Below are 15,550 nucleotides of genomic sequence, written 5' to 3'. Positions count from 1 at the left end.
AGCTCTTAGCCTAGTTGAGATACATGATAGAGGGTTGCAGATTGCAAAATCCAAGTGATCTTTCCAGCATCTGAGTAAAAGCTCTGGCAACTGTGCTAAAGCCAGTAAGCACCTCTCCTACCTTTAGTAGAAGGAGCCAGATCCTTTACCATTTCTGAGAGAAAAAGCCAAAATTATCCTCAACAAGTGCTTTCAAGGCTGTTTAACTCAAATGGGAAAAGTCAGCCCACCATAAGACTCCTGAATATTTAAACAGCCAAAAGCCCATTAATTACTACCTTTGGTGTCTTGTTAGCTGGCATGGTGGCAGCCTTGGTCAGCCCCTACCTCTGTGCACTGAATAGAAGGAAGCACAAGTGCCCAGGTAAGGACTCACAACTATGTACTGAGATTGCCTAAAATTCAGGTGTTGCAGCAATGGGATTCCAATTACCTAAACCTTTAACATTCCTCATTGTGTTCTGAACACTTTATCACAACAGACAAGAAGTAGATGAATACTGGTGGATCTCCTATCTGAAACTATGCTTTTAGTTTTGGGACACCCCTAAAAAAATCTTTTTGTGCCTCTAAGCTCTTTTAGGACAAAAATATTTACAATCTTCTTTTGCAAATGTTACCATTAATATAATAAAAGCAGTACTTTATCTATGTATGTTTTAAAGAAGCAATTAGCCAAATTGGACTTGGAAGGAGGGAACTTGTTCAGAAAGATGATGGAAAACGAATGCTTCCAGTTCCTTGTGATGAGAGATTCTGCAGTGGGGACTATTAAAGTTTCTTCTTGAAAGCCTATTACAAGAATGAAGGAACAGACTGAGATAAAGTGACCCAGACAAACATGGTATTTCAGTGAAAGGAATGACCCCTGAGTAAAAAGTGTTGAAGTTAAAAGGATTTGCATGCAAAAGATATTTTGAGAATCCCAGGGATATGTTCAGTGAGGGCTGCAGCAGTAATAGCAGAGTCTGGATGAGGAGAGATTAAAGCTAAGTATTCCCACAAGCTCATTCTGTAACTCTGAAAAATCACTTATCTCTTCTTTGTTTTTGTCTCTTGTCAGTGATCTGTGTGGGGGGAAAATGTAAAAGCGTGATGAGCCTTCACTTGTAAATAATATAAAACACTTTCCCTGAACTGAAGATGTTAAAATAATAAAAGATGAAGATTAGAGAACTTTCTCTTTTACAGTATGCAGTGTTCCACTATTAAAAGAATAATGACTTAGGGTATTTAGGATGTTACAAAAATTATGCTGTGTGCAAATGTTTCAAAATCCAGTCCTTATGTAAGTAAGTTTTGAGAGACAGTGTTAATCAACAGGTCTTAGTTTGGGCCTGACGCTTGGTGAAAGGGGGAACAAAAAGCACCTCAGTTCTGAGGTGTTAAAATGCCAAGAACATTTGAAGAGATTGATGTTGTGTTATTAATCATCTACAGGCCAGAAAGAAACAGTAATAGTTATGGGTGAATCAGCAGTCGGTGGTGCCTTGTATTTAGAAGGGAAGTGTCACCTGTTGGGCTTGCAGCCACTGTGTTTCAGTAGGAGTTTTTTTTATTTCTATAAACACCTCACGATGTTGAAACTCTACTTTTTGTTGCTGATGGATATAGTGACATTTAATCTGAACTCTGTGACTTTACCCACTTGGCAGAGGAACCACTTAAACTATAGAGGAAGTGTCAGGAGGAAATTGTGAAGTATTTATTTGAGTCTGTACAGAAAGAATGTTTCCTGAATCACAGCTGTAGGGACAGGCCCAAGGTTTGCACTGGTGAGAGGGAAATGGTGTTCTCTTGTTGGAAATAAATTAATTGAATGTCTATGAAACAGGAGAATTTATCCTGTTATATGATTCCCAAACCAGTTCTCCTCTTGCTGTGGGTCATTTATTATTGCTGCCATGGTTTATTGAAAAGGGTATTTTACACAGGGAAATGTTTAAATAAAAGCAAAAACCTCAAGTAGTAGAGTGCAATATTACATTATATATATATACAGAATATGGAGCAAATGGACTATAGTAAGAGTAAATAATAAAAGTAAATTTTATAATTTCTGAGAGAGCTGCTCTTAACAATGAAAAGTTAAACATGTAACTCTATGGTGTAAAGGAATGGACAATGATATCAGAGAATCACAAGCCTGGAAACAACTTCAAGAGATCATTTTGTCCTTTCCATTTTGTCCCTGCCAAATGTACTTGTCATTCCTGACATGGTTGTCTACCTCTTTCTTAGTTTTCTAGTGGAGATATCTCAAAACCTCTTGAACGAATCTTGCTGTTGCAGGGCTTTTTGTATTATGGATATTTTAATAAATCTTCCTTGATCCAATCCAGTCTTTTTTTTCACTTTCTTTCACCCAACACATATGTGAAGAAAAAGAAAAACTCTTCTCCATTTTACATCACTTTCATTTATTCTTTCCTGTCAGCCATGTCTGCAAGACCTGTTACAATTTCTAGTGATTTAATCTCAACTTTTTCCAATTGTTCCAAGATTTTACTGAAATGAAGTATCCAAGCTGATCATGGTGCTCTAGTTGAACTCTAATCGGTGTTAAGCGCAAAGATTTTTTTGCGTATCTTATAAATACTGTCAAGTCTAACTTGTGTTTTCTGCATGATTCTGGATCTTTCTCATTTCTCTGTCTTCTATTTTTAGGCTAAAAATTTGTGAATAAATAAAGCCTCTTGCACAGGTCCCTACTGAATCACATAGAAGATGAATTCTAATTCTATCCTCTTAACAGTCACCCCAGGTTGATGGCATCTTTCATCAATGTACGCTCTGTCCCATCACAGAAACCCTCATTAGAAGTACTGAATAGCATCCTTTGGAGCTTACTTGATGCAATCTGCCTTTCTTATAATGAAATATTGATAGCAGTTCTACAGAAATTTTTCTAACACCCTCTCCATCCACCCTGTATTAGTGCTCTAGTTCAAGCTTTTTTTATTTGTTCATACAAATAGTATTTAAAAAAAGATTGAAAACATACAAATTTTACTACAGGACTTGTTACTTTGCTCAACAAATAAATTTGATTGGCTGGGCATGATTTCTCCCTAGCAAGTTCATGCTGTCTTTCATTCACCTCTTTTTTTTTTGCCCAGCGTCCCTGGTTATCCATCCTGAGATTTGGGGTTTTTTTTCCAAATAAAGTATGCCATTCATTTTTATTTGAAACTTGTGTGTTTCCCCTCTTATTTATGCCTCTCTTCAATGACACTGCTTTTTTATTTGTGTCAGCATAGAGGGAAAAGATAATGTTGCCCTCTGTATGTACTCTTGACAAATTGTTGGGTGGCCTTCCAAAGCTTTTGAATGTAAAAGAAAGAGTAATAGAATTGAAAATACAGTCTGATATCACGTAGATTTTAGGGGTTTTTAAAGGAGAAAATACATCGTCTGTCTGACACTACAGAACTAGAAATAAGAGAAGACTGGAATGTCATGTACAAGTTACAGCCTTGTGATCCACATAACTGGCACATCAATCCTGAATAGCAGTTTCACTCACCTTGCCAATTTCTGAGGGGCAACCCCCCCATCAGAGATGGTGCAGCTGAGATCTAACAACCCTTTAACAGAGCGTTCTTATTTGCTAACAGAACCAGCTAAACACTTTATTTTTCCCTCCTTACTTTACATTGGCTTAACTTACTGCTTTTTGTTCTGCAGTCCTTGTGTTTTGTTTCCTTGTGCCTAGCAGAACTGTTGTGGCATCATGATTCCCTTGAGCATGACTTTGTTGTTGCGGCATGCTACTGTTGTTTGATCCAACTCTGGGCGTTAGAACAATGTGGCTTTTTTCTTCATGGAAATGATACATTGAATGTCATCACATCTCTAAAATTCTGTTCAGTGTGATGTGTTACGCTCATAAAAAGAAGATATTCTTCAAATATACCATTTGGTTTATAAGGGTAACAGGCTTATTAGAAGTACATTCCTGCCGGAACTAGAATAAAGAAACAAAATCAAGTGCCTTCACAGTGGGATGATGTGAGCTTAGTTTTGGAAGTATAAAGATTCCGAGTTTGTTTCTTTTCTAGGAAGATTCCTATTGCCAGATAGGCAGTTTCTTCTTAATTCTTAATGAAAGAACATTGTGTTCTTTCTGTTCCAGAGGCGCAGTACCTACATGCTTATTTGCATTCCTAGATATTCATTATAATTTACAAAACAAAACCAATTTCTGTTTTGCAAAGCTATTTTTCACAAGTATAAAGAGCCAAAGCTGTCAATATTCATTCTTTTGGCAACTTCCCACAGTTGTGCCAAAGGAAAAAGGATTGAAAACCTATCAATGACATAATAATGAGAAATTAGAATATTTTAAAATCTTTACCATTCTTATGAGGAACCAGATATAAGTTGATATGTTCTGAACATTTTTTATTGTTATTTTAATTTTAAAAAGAATGCAAAGAATTATAGCATAAATATAATTATAGCATAAATATAATTATACAGAAAAATAAATCTGTATTAGTGAGTAATGTGAGAAAATCTTGGGGTATTGTTCCTATATATGCATAGTCTGAAAAGATCACTATCTACTTTGCCCTACCCCCAATCTACTGCCAATAATTCAAAGCCTCTATAACTTGATTGCTAGCCTAGCTAGAGATTGTAACACAGGAGTGCAGTGTTTGCTGTTTTGTGGCCGACTCAATCTGACCACAGAAGAAGTCACCCCAAGGAAGCCATATGCTGTTCGTCATGGAAATTACAGCCACTCTCACTATCACCCATTTGCACTGGCCTATAAATTCACAGCCAGAGACTTTCCTTCTGGGTTTCGTTTATCCAAGAAAGCATATACACAGTAACCAAGGGTGTGGATTTACTGCATGTAATTACCATGTAATAAAATCTTAGGTGCATATTTCCGTTGCACGTGAAGTGCACAGTGCTCCCCAGAACCACTCCTGCTGCTTGTCAGTACCAGACACGCAATGCCGGCGCTAGGAATGCCTGTCCTGGCTTGCTACCTGCTGTACTAATTTCCTGTGGAGATTAGAACTAAGTCTTCCCCAGGAGCAACATTTAGTTGAGAGGTTTTTTTCACAAAAGCTGATCGGTGATTTTCAGGGAGTGAGAAAATAGGTCACTACAGAACTTCCATTGTTTTACCAAGTAAGTTTGAAGATTGGTTTTGGACAGACAGGCAGCTCAAATGAGCAAAGGCAATAGGCAAAGATTATGTTACAAAAATAGTTTTGTTCAAGAATTGGTCTTTCCAAAACAGATTTTTGGCTTACAATCCCTTTCCTTTCCTTTTAGCATTTTTAATTAACTGTCTTGCTCGATTAATGGACTTTGAGCCGAAGGAATTTGCACTCCACCTGATAACCCAGAATCCAGAAGGCAGCACTCTCCCCTAGGGTGCCTATTTTAAAAAATCACTTCATATAGACCTCGCAGAGCCAGCAGCCAGAGGTGTCTGTGCCAGTGACTCAGTGCAGTCACTTCTCACAGGACACTTCACTTTTCTTTTTTTTTCACTTTTTGGTATTATAGAAAATAACCTTCTCCTCTCTCCATCCTATCTGACTGCATGCTGGGAGTTATTGGGCTGGTGTAGAGGCCCAGCATTCCCGTTGCTGCCTGTGTCCACACTGCTCAGGCTACAGCCTCTCTCTACTGCATGAGGGAGGCAGGGGGCTGTGGGGAGTCCTGAGGGATCCCGCCAAAATGAGGGGGGCCTCTCGAGGGGTCTCCTCACACTTGAGGAGCCATCAGGCCCACTCTGCCAGCACTTACAGCCCATCCCTCGGGCTAGATGGCACAAGCTGAACTGCTTCCCCTGTCAGACTGAACTCTCCTTCCAGGATGCTCCAGCCCTGCCCTGCAGTCAGACCTCTGCTCTTGATTCTCTCTCTCAGTTCTGGCTGACTTCCTTCAGGTTGGTTCTTGTGCTTTATTTCTACATAAGCATGTGCAAACAGGTTTTAAAACTTAGGCCATGCTGCAAATTGTGAAGAAATGTATGGCTACATTTGTGCAATGTGGTGCTCAAGTTCTGCCATTTAAGAACAGCAGAATATACTAGTCAGTGACCACTAACTCTCACTTGATAGTGAGAGGGAATTAAGGAGAAGATCCCAGATTCCTGAACTACTAAATGAAAAGCCTTATGTAGTCAATGTCTGCTTTCAGTAGTTCAGGATTTCTGCCGGTTCGCGTGTGAAAAAGTTTGCACTCAGTATGAACCCAATGCAATTTTCTACATGGCTTAGTAAGGTCTTCATGTGTACTTGCCTGATCTCTTAGTAGTGACCCAAGCAGTGATGACTGTTGAACTGTATCAGTTATAATATGCATATTTGTCTGGAATCTGCCTCCTTTATGATCTGCAGAGGTATACTGAAATGATACAGAACCTAAATACATTTTGAATAGAAGGATAGATAACTGGTGATTTTTTCCTCCCTATGTTAATCTTTCCTTTCTGAATAACTGCATTGTATGAAGGGCTGCCTCTATTCAGTCCAGAGATTGCTATATTTCAAGGATGAGTGAGGTAATTTCTTTATATAATCTGTAAATTATTTGGTCATGTTCTGCGAAATATGATCTTGCAAATGGGAGGACTTTTCTGTCTTCCTGTTTTATGAGCCTCTGCCTAAGCTGCTTGAGGATACTTTGGTGTAAGTACTATCAAAAATATTCCCTTTATTTTCTCCTCTATTTGTCTCAACCATGCATACACACTGTATTGCATTGAGTGGCTGGCAACAGCGATGCATATTGATTGCTCCATTCAATCAAGCTTTGCTTTCAGTGCTGGCTTTTAACAAGAAAAGTTCTCCTAGTAGGTATCTTGTCCATCATAACTACTTAACACAAATACTAGATAAAAAACCCAGAACTTGAAAGGTAATTTTTAAAAAAAATATTTATTTAGCCTGTTGTTCTTCCTAGCACACATACTAATATTTGTTGCAGTTGGATAACACAAGAAGTGGAAGCAATTTGACCTGACAGTTCTCAAATGAAAGACCCTTCCAACATAGCCAGTTGCCCCAAGCTCTCCCTTTCCTTGTAAAACAGTCGAGTTATCTCGCAGATAATGAGGTCTCACCCAATGACACTGGCATTACACTGTAAGTGGCTTTATAGAGCAGAATTCTATAAAGAAATCCAGCTGGGTAACAGAACTTAATGCCTTTATAGGCGCTGAATCATTTTATCCCTTAGGGGTAATTTTCTCCATTGGATTTTATGTTTTTGGCAGCCTTTAAATCTGTTGATGCAGTCTTCAGTCTTACAGAAATGCTAATGAAACCTGGTTCCCATAAACAAATACAATGACAAGAAAGAGCTTCCAACTTAACTACTCAAGCAATGTAATTGCTTGTTTAAGTGCAATGTGTGGGTTATGGAGAAGAGACAGTCACCAGGCAAAGTGACATTCTCAGCAGTGATTTGGAAGCAAAGATTGAGTCTTTGCTCATAAAATAGGCCAATGACATAAAGAGCTGTGAAATGGAAAAATAGTGATAGGGACAGGACAGTCATATGGTGCAATCTGGAACTTTGGGAACCTGGATCTATGTATGTAAAATATAAATATATGCAGCCAGATACAAAGCTGCACATCTAGCAACAAAAGGCATCGGTCATTGTAATTCTGATTTCTAGGGAATGAGGGATTATCCTAATTGTTTTGAAAAAGTGGTAGGTAGAAGTTTGAAAGTAATTTTACCTTATAGCTATCCCCACATTTTTATTTGCATTTTATTTCAATTGGGTTGTACATCTACTCTGTGAGGAAATACGTGTGTCCTGTGTTCGTGAATTCCTAATACACCTTAGATACTACATACTTAAAATGGTTTAAATAAATTGCAAGTTGCTTTAGATCTGCTGTTGAAACATCTGTAGGACTTCAGCTGAAGATTTTTAATGGCTTTTTGTTGTGTGTCAGGCAGTAAGCAGTGGGCGGTGTAATTCTGCTTAGAGTTAACTTAGTGAAAAAGAAATATTCTTTGTGTGGTATCAAGTAGTTTGGAGTTTAGTAATTGTAAATTTTAAATCCATTTTCTGAGAGTTACTCTTTTAGTCAGATACCTGAGTCACTACAGACCAAAAATGTTTCTGATAGTTTTCAGAAATGAGCTAAATAGCCCATAATATAAAATGTCTGATTCTATGTAGCATTCCTACTATCAAAAAGGCCAAATACAACAGCTTCCTATAGCAGGTAGCATATTTTCATGGTAATGCCTTTTAAAAAAAGGAGGAGCATAAGGACTGGGTTTCTCTACAAGGTGCTGTGACATCTCAATCTAACCTGTGTTTAGGATCTCCAGCTCTAAAAATGGAAAAAAACTGCCTACATTTTTAAGATTCCCCATAAAAGAGAAGTCTAGAAAATAAATGCATACAATCTTAACAATGTCTAGATTTATATTTCTTCTTCCTCAAAATCAGGTAATTTTTCTGTCCTACCCATATGGTGATATATGATGTTGTGTGATATCCTGATAGCTGATATTGGCAAAGCCTCATTTTCCCTGTGCAGAGGATTTGAAGGTAGAGAGCTGAGAGTACTCAGTGAATCACTACTAGGTAAATTTACCTCACACTGACTTTCTTACTCTGCCTGTGGAATTAGGAGTACAGGAATGCACTCATTCTCCTCAGTGGTCACAAACCTGGCACATTTCAGCAAAGACATGAAAAGGCTCAGGAAGTGAACCTAAAAGCTCCACAGCATTTGAACCACATGTGGGTAGCCACAACCATTAACTTCCTGCCGGTGGTTTGCCAATTTCCTTAATTCTGATGTGAGGAGACCAACTTCCCCAGCAGTATTAACCAAGGTCTCTCCTTCTACTTGCCACTCTACTGTGTACCTAGTCCAGCATCATGATCAGGACCATTTTCATATAGCTAAAAATTATATACATACATCTTCCAGTTTGAGATGTGAGGTAAAACTCATGGCTGTACTAAACTCAACACATTGATTGAGAAGGACTACTGAGTATTGTAGGTTGGAAATAAAGTTTTACTTTCTAATTATTTTTTCCTGTACAATTCTGTTGCAGAACACTTCCAACATCTTACTGTCTCCCAGTGTTTGGGGCATTTTCAACAGTGAACAACTATTTGAATCTGTGAGAAGCTACTTCTGCTCTTCACAGGTCCCTTCCATCCTTAAGTATTCTCATTATGATTCAGCTTCCATAAGCTGCATATTTTCATTTTTTAAAAAGCAAGTATGCAGCTGGTTCTAGCAAACCTGTAGATATGTTAGATTTCTTCATAGCCTTCTTACCTGCATTTCTAATATGGAAATTCCCAGAACTGGCTCATTCCCAGAGTGTCTTTCTCTGTACCATTTACCCTGCAGAATCACCTATTTGAGGCTGTATTGGACTCGGAAGAGTTTTGAGACCATTTTCTGACGCTTAAAATTTCTCCTGATGTCACATATTCTGTCATCTAAAGTTAAGGATGATAGTCTAAAGCCATTCTCTTTTGAAGTGACTGCCTTTACAAGGTCTCACAAACCTTTTTATTCTCACTTAGATTTTTTCCTGTACTGTGTTTGCTCTGTACCTAATTTTCCCTGCCCTGCCACCATTCAACACACAAATGGTAGTTTTTCTTCTGCTTCCTCACGGTGCATTCTGATACATAAAAATTGCTTCTGCTTCTTGCCACTGGTAATAAATAAAAGGTTGGTTAATATCAGCACTATAGTAATGTTTTTAACTAAATGCTGTCTCAGAAGGGAAAGTAGAGCTTTTCAGTGGTGTCCCTTCTACAGAAATACCCAAGCTGGGACTATGTCTCAAATGTCTGTCTTTTTAAAACTATTCAGCTGCTTGACTTGTGGACTGGAAAATAGCTTGGGATGTAAGAAACATGATTTCATTGGAGTTCCACGCTATGAACAAGAAAAACTTCACAGAAAAAAAAAAATAAATCGTACTTCAAAATATGAGCAAGGATATACTGTAAATAACAAGACAAACCCTTTGAGAAATATTTCATAAATATTCATTACAGTAAAAGCAGGAAATTTGTCTTGCACTGTTCTTTGCTTCTAGAAATGCCTTTCTCAAAATTCTTAACTTTTAGTGAAAATAAATTTCTGACTGTCAGACATTTGTGGGCAACAGGTAGGCCTAAATAGTTTATTTTTGTTTGATGAAATGGTTGTGTAAGAATTATTATGTAACAGGGAGTATTTGAAAGAAAAAATAGTACTACTTTTGAAAAATATATTTTAAATGTATTAATATGAGTTTTAAATCTTTCCAAAAGTCACAGAAGAGTCTCTCAGTCTGAATAACAGAACTGGAAATAGTATTATTTGTCATAGATAATTCAAGTGCCATCTTTTGCTAATCTTCTGACATATTTCTACCTAGGACTATTCTGTGCTCTTGAATACATAGTTGGTAAAACAAATCTGAATATACAGATCTGACGTTGTATTTGAACTTGCTTGTGAGAGCAGGAAAACCTGAAGCTTGTCATATTTTCTAATGCAAACGATGCCATTGTGAGATTGTACCAAAATGTTTTTCTCTTGAATTCACTATTTGAGCCAAAATCACTTTGCTATGCTACTGCTGTTGATTTTAAATAAAACTTCTTATTTAGTCTTCTGAAAATATCCCAGTGGTTAGGCCCAATTGCTCTAAATCCCAGCAAATCCAATCTGATACAACAAGGTTAAAAACTTAATAACTTGTGAAAAGTGTGTTGGTTTTTTCCTTGACTCTCTTGCCACTGTGGACATTCCAAAAATATTCCTGCTATTAAGTTCTGGCACTTTCTTTCCCTGTTTCTAAAATCATTCTTGCTATTGCAAGAATTGAAATGCCTGTGGATTCATTGTGTAGTGACAGTGCACTATATTAGTTAAATGTTGAATGTTGCTTTTCAAATATAAAAAATTATTAAACTTTTTGCATTCAACATTGCAGGAAGCCATTCTGTTCAAATGGAAATTAGACACCAGCTTCAATTTTATCCTTGACAGTCTTGCCACATACTTTGCCCTACAGACCTGACAATATGTCTTGTGCTCGAATTACTTGGTAACAACCTGGGATAATTTCTTTGTTGCTATACCAGAACCAGAATATGTTTACAAAGTGAACAAATTGCTGTAAAAATCTGTCTGCAAAAGCAAGCTGTCTTGTGGTTTAGTATTAAATATTTCAAATGCTGACTTCTTCCAAACATGCCACATCAAAGCTTTGCTGACAAGCTGCCTAGGTGCTTCATTTTGGCTAGGACCACTGTGTGCTGAGCAACAGTCCTTGGGCCCATAGGCAGTGAGAGCAGCCTAGATTCTTGAGGGAAGGACAATTTCAGAACAATTGTTCAAATGTGACCTAAACCAACATGTGATGTCTCTGCTGAGGAAACAGGCTTTGCTTTTTGCTGCTGGCATTGCAATGTATTTACTGAAGTTGAGTTATTTTGACTAGTGAAGTATCTGGTTTGTATCTGGTCTATTAGACTTTCCACAAATTTCAAAGTAATCCAATCACCACTGGGGGTATTAATAAATCTGCACTTGGTAAAAATACACCAACCACAACACACAATTTTGTGTAAATCAGGCAAAAGGCAAAATAAAAACTGTAGAGAAGTGAACGTAGAAAGAAGTAGATTAAACGTAATTATTTATTCTTAACCCAAGTTCCTCCCATTGAATTGATGTTTCCTGGCCAAGAGTGAGTATCTCTTTCCTATTCAGAATAACCACATATCTTGCTACTGAAATAAAACAAAATGGAATAGGTGCAGATGTTCTGAACCTCCTGCAGTAGAGAAGGATACCAGTGAAGGGGTGTAGGACTAGGTAGTTATCTCTTACAAAACCAAGAGCAAATGGGACATGGGAGTCAGAGATGTTTTATTAAACTCGTATGCGAGTCAATCACTTTTTAATAGGTAGTTTCTATGATATGTGGATCAGAGTCATCTGTGTTTCTGAGGCTGATTTTCTTCTGATTTCAGCTGTGCTTAATGCTTTCTTAAAGCGGCTCTTCAAGAATTAGGAAAGGTCGTAAGGCTCTCAGATTCTGGAGGTCTGGATTCAGGTCTGGTGAATTCTCAGAGGTGTGCAGGCATTTCTCTGAATGATTTCAACTAGGTCAGAAATTCTCGTGGTAGATGGTGAGCTCGTATCACTGTTTATTGCTGCTGAAAGGAAAATTTGCCCTCAGGCCCTCCCCTCAGCACTGTACACCTTCCTCTTTACCTTGCACTGTCCTGTTCTCCCCAGCTGACTGGTGGAGAGCTAGCCTGGGAAGAGGAGGGACCATGCAGCAGGATGACAGCCACCATCTGCAGTGGCAGACGTTCAGCCTGCCTCAGCCATTTCAGACACTTTCTCTACATTGCTTCAAGTAGAACACCTAAACACTTCAAGCTCTTTGGCTTCATATCAGTAGTATAAACTCATCTATTTTATTTCCTCTTTTTTTTTTTTTTTTTTTTTTTTTTTTTTTTTTAAATGGAAGAACAGCTTGGCTCAGCTTTCAGTTCATTTCGTAAGGCTACAAGCTTTGCCTTCAGCTTTTTACCACCCAGACAAATGGCAACTCCCAGAGAAGTTACACCCATTTTGTTTCCTTCCTCTCTTTCTCTCTTTTAACAAAACACTCTGCTGGATACACAGTGGCAAGGGTCAGGTCTGAATAGAAAAGCCTCCACCCAGCTGATGCCACAGGGGAAACGGTTTTTAAATTTACTTGTAGGTTCACTGTACTTTTCAAAAGATTCCATGGGGCTGACAACGTGTTTCAACTCACGGCCAGTATAACACTGGCAACATTTTACGTAGCATTTCACTGGAGAATCGTTTTCAGGGGAAGGCACTTACCCATATTCATGTCAGTTGGGACTCAGTTTTTCTTAGGAACTTGCATCTAGGAATAAGAGGCTGTTTTACTGAGCAATTTGTTGCTGCCTTTAATAGGGATCATATTGCCAACACTGGTCCCTGTTACTTTTATAAGTTACTTAACCCAGGCATTTAATTACCAGGGTATTAGTGGAATCTTTCAGAACAATCAAAAGCTTCCCTAATAACTTGCAAAACACATTTTTGTCCTTCTGTATGAAGGGATGTTCTTCTACCACTGAGGGAGTGTGTATTGCTGATGGAAATGGGTCACCTACACAAAGCATGCAGAAAAGGACTGGAGGCTTGAGAAGGGAGGCACAAAACAGGCCATGGGGAGGCCGGAATACAGAAAAAATGGTGTTTGAGGAGAAATACCATGAGGGAGCTTGATAAGAAGCAGCAAAAGTTTAGGCCAGCTATGAAAGTACTGCATGTAGGAAATAAATGTAGAGAATGCACCTCAGATGGGCTTACATATTTATTATCTTAATATATCTTATATATTTAAGAACTTTTTTGTGATTTAAGCAGTCAGTGAATCATTAAACCAGAAATTATCTCTAAAGTCCAGCTTCTTAGCAACTGAAAACAAGGACAACAGCATTGAGTCATTTATTTTCAGTAGAGGATCATCTCAGCAAATTGTTTACTTTTATATTTTATAAGGTTGCTAAAGCATTCTTTGAAGAAGAACAGAGATACTGAAACTTGAAAAACCATACATCTTTTTTTTTTTTCCAGAAAGACAGCCATCTGCTATAACTTTGTAGGACATTTCTGAAGGATTTCTGTGTCTCTGGAAATAAAACTAAAATTAAAAAAGCAGGGTAAAAAATGGCCTGGAGAATCCCCTTGAAAAGAATGTTTTATAAATGATTTAAAGTGAAGTGAAATCTGTAAGCTTGGTGGTTTTCCCAGAAAACTGTGTATTTTGTGCACTTAATTTTTTTTTCACTTAGCTTGGTATTTTTTCTGGAGTATTTCTGTATGCAGGTGCTAATCCATCCTATAGCAATAACACCGAACAGAAAACTGAATGCATTATGCTGTTCTTGAAAATGAAGGAAATTGTCCATATATTAGAAAGCAGTATGAGATGTTTAGTCTTTAGAAAAATAAGCATTTCTGTGATTAATAAGTGTCAGTTCTTGGAAAGGATATCTAAGACTGATTTTCTCATAAACCTGAAATAATAAGCAAGATCAGGTGTGGGGTTTTTTTTTTATTACTAGCATTATTTAACAAAGCTTCCTACATTACCACAGCATGAGGATGCAGTCTAAACTATAGCTACTTTTGTGATTGTTAAATGACAGAAAGAGATCTCAGGAAATTGAAAGTACAAAAAATAAACCTAGCCTGAAAAATTCTGCTGGATTCTGCTTAACTTCAAGGTCACCCTGACTCTTCCATATAAGGAAGGAAATTGCTTTAGGCTCATATTCTAACTTGCACTGAAGGAATCTCTAGAGGCTTCGTTTTTTCACTCGATAAACAGATATTCACATACAGTGAACTGTCTTTTGCACCTGCCAAAATGTACTGGAAATCCTGTGACAACAGGTTTTTCGGGCAAAAGTCAATATTTTGCTTCCAGACATGACTAAACCTAAAAAGTGCAGAGGTGTAAAAAAAAAAAAAAAAATAATAAATTGAAAAAGGCAATACAGATTTTGAATCTCAGAAAAATTTGCTTGTTGCTTTTTCTGATTCTTTAGGATGGTTTGTACGTTACATGGACTTACAGCAGGAGGATTTAGATGAGCTTTGATTTTCAGGTTTGTCCAAACCATTTTATTTCATTTTAGGATTTTGCCACCCTGGCCCCTGCCCTTCCCCTCAGCCACCAGTTCATTTCTGAGCAGCTGTGTACAGAAGCCTTCTTTAAAGTACTGTACTTACAAAAGAAATAAATTCAAACACATTTATATGAACCATCCTATTTAATCTTAGAAATGCAAGTTTTAAGCAGGTTGGGTTTGTCCTTAATTTATTTTGTAGTTACTAAAGAGAGTAAGGAATGAAAGAGGAGTTCTGGTCTTTGAAGTAAAGATAGCTTTTCTTAAAATTGCAGTTTAGCTGTGTGACTGATACTTATTGAATGTGCTGGGTGTGCAGTGAATATGTTGTATAATCTCATAACACAGCCATGGTTTACACTGTTACTACTTTAAAGAATTAACTATAAGCCAGACAGCACTTGCAGTAAATTTCTGTTGTTGTTATTGTTTTAAGCATAAAAACATTTGTGATCACTCTTGTATATGTAATTCTAGAGCCTGAATTACTACAACATTTGTCTGGGTTTATATTGGCACCAGTTTAAATGTTCTGGTCTACAGCATTTGTTTATTTGCTTAACTCCTGTCCTAAATTTCCAAAAGAAATCCTCAATTTCCATTCAGTCACTCAGTTGCTTTTCTGAAAATCAACAGCACCATGGATTTGAGGAATATAGTAACAATTAAAATCTCTATGTTTGCATGGATTTCTTTTTATTCTTATTGTCACCCCAAGACACTGTGACAAGTAAATCTCACAGACTGAGTACCAGAAGTCAGGTGGAACTTTGCTGTGGAACATCCTCTGTGCTGTAGTGAATTCCCCAAAAGGAGACAAAGATGTTTTTACAGTCAAAAAAAAAAATAATAA

Source organism: Chaetura pelagica, unplaced genomic scaffold (assembly GCF_000747805.2).
Source record: "Chaetura pelagica isolate M959 unplaced genomic scaffold, ChaPel_1.0 scaffold1098, whole genome shotgun sequence".
In the NCBI taxonomy this organism is placed as follows: Eukaryota; Metazoa; Chordata; class Aves; order Apodiformes; family Apodidae; genus Chaetura; species Chaetura pelagica.
This window is presented reverse-complemented; position numbering follows the sequence as displayed.